The 4,740-nt window shown below is 43.9% G+C and overlaps 1 long non-coding RNA gene across 1 annotated transcript; it reads left to right on the plus strand.

The window, feature by feature from the left end:
* Positions 1–1,491: 1,491 nt before the first annotated feature.
* Positions 1,492–3,082, plus strand: LOC310832461. Its single transcript, XR_014558313.1, has 2 exons — positions 1,492–1,578; positions 2,659–3,082. It is a non-coding gene; the product is annotated as an uncharacterized lncRNA (long non-coding RNA).
* The last annotated feature ends 1,658 nt before the right edge of the window (positions 3,083–4,740 follow it).

The raw sequence follows: 4,740 nt of genomic DNA on the forward strand, positions 1-4,740 counted from the left end.
ATCAAGGTTGTGTCATCTGCATATCTGAGGTTGTTGATATTTCTTCCGGCGATCTTAATTCTGGCTTGGGATTCATCCAGCCCAGCCTTTCGTATGATGAATTTTGCGTACAATCAGGGAGACAATATACAGCCTTGTCATACTCATTTCCCAATTTTGAACCAATCAGTTGTTCCATATCCAGTCCTAACTGTAGCTTCTTGTCCCACACAGAGATTTCTCAGGGGACAGATGAGGTGATCAGGCACTCCTATTTCTTTAAGGGATCCTTAGGAAAGAAATTTAAATTAAAACTGCCCAGATCATAATGCCGTTGCACAAATCTATTTTGCAACTGCGTTTGGAGTGCTGGTTGCCTCAAAAAGGATATGGATGCTCTTACCCACTTCCTCTTCTAACTCTCTGTTCTTTTCGAAGCTCAGATTAACTCCACAGGATTCAAATGGTTTGATGTGTGCACACTTTCTCTGTCTTGTGGGGAGGTGGGCGTGTGCGTGCGATCCAGTGAAGAAGTGAGCAAAGGAGATCACTCAACAATCCATGTGTCCATGGGACTAAAAAGGTTGATGATCCTGTGAAAGCCAATTTCTCAGAGGCTTCTCAAATTGAACAGTGTACACTGATTTCAGTTTAGTTGTTCTTCATTTACGGAATCCTACAAGCCCTGCATATGTTGAGACAAGAGAGATTGTTATGGGCCCTGTTCTCCTTGTTTATCATGCTCCCAAGGATCATTAAGATGCAGGCAGAGCTTTAATTAATGCATCCTGCGAACAGGCCCATTGTTCCTTCCATTTGGGAAAGAATTAGTGAATGTCTACATTGTTTCAGCTGGCTGATGTAAGTCATCGTTCTTAAAAAAAACCAAAACCATTGTGGAAGGTTTAAAAGCCTTTCTTGGTTTCACTTAATTGATTCCTGGCAGCTTCTAACCTAAACAATACGAAATGATTTCAAGCTAGATCTCTTGGTGTGAAGAAATCACCAGAGATCATCAAGGTTTGCTTTTCAGCATTGTATTTCAGCTTGACAGACTTCTAGGTCTGAGCTAGGTTATTGCTACTGATTGTGCCTGTAAATTAAACAAAACAAAAAAGTCGAGATATTGGTTCACCTGGGCTCTGTCTTTCTCCCAGATGCAACAAATCAGCCCTGGCCAAAACTGACTATAAAAATGAGATGCAGGGTAGATAGATGGATGGATTGCTCTGTGCTGGAACCAAAGCTGTAACTAACAGAGAACCAACATCTGTTGGTGTGTTGATGCTGTGTCCCCTTATGCTCAAGTTGCGTATCTGTGCAAATAAAACCATATGTCTTAAGGGCACCACAGTTTCCACAGACAAGGAAACCAAGCCCTGGGTAAGTGCACAAAGTCTGGAGTCTCTCACTGCTTGGAGATTAGGGTGGTGTGCAACAATGCAATCCCTATGATGAGAGTGGCTGGCAACCAATCACCTGGTCAGGAACCAGTGTCCGCCATATGGGAGGAAGTTAGGTCCCAGGAAAGCCAGAGCTGTCCCCTAATTTGGTGCTGAAGAGGTCTAGCCATGTCACCTTACAAAGACTATTGTCGTTGTTTAGTCATGTCTGACCCTTCGTGACCCCATGGACCAGAGCACGCCAGGCACTTCTGTCTTCCACTGCCTCCCACAGTTTGGTCAAACTCATAATTCTATCCAGTCTTATCTTGCTGTTTCCACATCTCATCTTGTTCATATATTTTCTCTTTTTTCTTTATGATCTCTTCTGATAATCTCCTTAAACTGATAAACACCAATAATAATCCTGTGTGAATTTTTCCATTCATCCAATCCTCAAATCAAGGCGGTTTCCATATATTATCGCATTCATAGATAACATCGCTCTTTCCATCATTAATCACAGAACTTTCGTTCTTAAGTCCCTCTGAGAAGTTTCACCCACAATATAAAAACAGCTCTATTTCTCTATTTTTCCTCCCAGACTTAAGTCCTCCGACAGAACTTCCCATTATGGCGACGGTATTTTTAACTGCATCATTCCAAAGCCCTTATACATTCCACGCTCTTCTTAAAGCATGCTTTGGTTAGAAAGTTTATCTCCACACAGACATAAATCCACAGCTTAAGTCCTTCAAATGACACTTCTGACTTGTGAGGGGGTTAATTCTTGTTTAATCACATAGAGGAAAGAAAGGAAAGTTTTTTCCCCTCCCCCATCCAGTCCTTTTGCCATACCGAGTCTTGGTGTATCTTCATCTGGTTAATTCTTGTTCTTCCGACTCATCTTGTTTATCAGAGATCTCTTCTGTTAGCAGTCTTTACTCCCCCTCCTTCCTTGAAATATGTGCATTCGCTTCATCCTAATTGTTTCTTTTGAAGTTCTTGCAGCTAGAGGCGCAGATCAGAGGCAGCGTCCAGGAGCGCCGATATCCACAGAATGGCATTCTGCCTAGTGCCCCCATCCCCACAAATTCGGGGGTGGTATAGGGCACAGCAGGCAAGGGCAGCCCCCCCCCACACAATTCTGGGGGGGGTAGGGGGGCTATTTACTCCCATCACAGCCTCCAAATTACCTCGTGTGTGTCGGAGAGATGTTATTGTCAGCCATCTTCTGATGCGCCCCTAGTGGGCCCCCCCCCACTGGGAAAACTATTGGGAAAAGACTATTAGCCAGTTGAAATAGCCAAGGTTCACTCATTTGTCCAAGGGAAGGGAGATGAAGTGTACTGCTCAACCTTGTTGAGTGTTGCCATGGGATTGACTGAAGGGGATGTTCTGCAGGCTTGTGAGGTGGAGAGATCTTTGCTTGTCCCCTTCGGCATTTCCTTCTCACCCTTCCAGGGACAGGCCAGCCTTATGCCTTCCTTTCTGCTGATCCTTCTCCAAGAGTGTGTGCTTTTTTTACAAAACATAATCTGGGTTTCTGCCATTCAAGTCAGATGAATGCAGCCAACATAACTAAATGGCTCCGCTGAATCCAGTCGAGAGCAACTTGGCTGTTGATATGGGTTCAGCTGGAAATTACCTCACAGGAGAGCTTATACGCTTCTTTTCCTGCTGGTCACCTGCAACTAATAAAGAAATTCAGTAAAGACCAACTCAGGAAAACGTTTCTGCTTCATGAATAGAGAACTTCCAGGTGTTTGGAGGCCAGGTGGGGGTAGGGGGAGTTATACTGAAGTACTGCAAAATTATCTGAGGTCTGGCCAGGTGCTTTGCTTTTTCCAGATGTCTGTACCTTCGGTCAATTTCTTAAATTGTGTCCGCTGAAGTTGGAACGCTGATGTCCTTGGTCGGTTTGCCATGTAATGAAGCTTGTTGAAAGAGAAGGGAGATAGGAGAGTACAGTGGTACCTCGGGTTAAGTACTTAATTCATTCCGGAGGTCTGTACTTAGCCTGAAACTGTTCTTAACCTGAAGCACCACTTTAGCTAATGGGGCCTCCTGCTGCTGCCGCGCCGCAGGAGCACGATTTCTGTTCTCATCCTGAAGCAAAGTTCTTAACCTGAGGTACTATTTCTGGGTTAGCGGAGTCTGTAACCTGAAGTGTATGTAACCCGAGGTACCACTGTATAGGAAACTGCCTTCTGCTGAATCAGATTATTGGTCCAACTAGCTCAGTACTGTCTACATGATCCTTTCTCGACCTTGGAACCCCAGATGTTTTTGAACTACAACTCCCATCATCCCTGGCTACTGGCCACCCTGGCTAGTAATGAGGGGAGTTATAGTCCAGCCATATCTGCGAAACCAAGGTTGGGAAAGGCTGGTTTACATTAACAGGGAGCAGCTCTCCTGGGTTTCAAACTGGGGCAGGGTCTCTCTCAGCCGCGCCTGGAGGTGCCAAAGGTTGAAGCTGGAACCTTCTGCATGCAAAGCAGATGTTCAGCCACCAAGCTATGTCCCTTTCCCCAAATCTTTCCCCATTCACCTTCCCTGCTCCCTAGTTCTAGGAACACAGGAAGTTGCCTTATACTGAGTCAGAACACTGGTCCATTGAGACGCATGTTGTCAAAACTGATTGGCAGCAGCCAATCAGTTGAAACTGGGGGTCTCAGTGCAAGGGAAATGCTTCTAAATGCAAGGGAAATGCTCTACCACTGAGCTATAGTCTTTCCCCAAAAGATAATTAAAGATTCACATACAGATTCAGATATAGATACAGATATAGATATATGCTGTTGTTTAATTACTTGCATAGCTAGAGATGGAATCATAGAATGGTGGAGTTGGAAGGGACCACGAGGGTCATCTAGTCCAACCCCCTGCAATATAAGAATCTTTTGCCCAACATGGGGCTTGAACCCACAACTCTGAGATTAAGAGCCTCATCCTCTACCGTCTGAGCTATGGTGAACGTCCACCATCTTATTGCCCAATTATTATTATTAATTGGAGTTTATACCCTGCCCTTTCTCTCAAAGGAACCCAGGGCGGCAAACCGATTCACAGCTTGAAGCAAACAAAAAACCATTTTAAAACAGTTAAAACTTTCCAAATCAATTGCAATGGAAAAAACCTAAAAGCAGTGAACATCTGTTAGTGAACATACAACGAAATGCATATCTATTAAGAGAAATTGCTTGCAAAATACATGTTTATTAAGCAAAAATGCACTAGAAAATGTCTATAGGAACCTCACCCTAAACTGTTGAATTTTTTTTCAAGAGGAATTTGGTGTGGAAATGTAGAGTGGAATTTAAGATGGCAAAAATGAGAAGCTGAAATGGATACGGTAGATCCAAACAGCAATAGA

The sequence above is a fragment of the Podarcis gaigeae genome (assembly GCF_964106915.1).
Source record: "Podarcis gaigeae genome assembly, chromosome: 15".
Lineage (NCBI taxonomy): Eukaryota > Metazoa > Chordata > Lepidosauria > Squamata > Lacertidae > Podarcis > Podarcis gaigeae.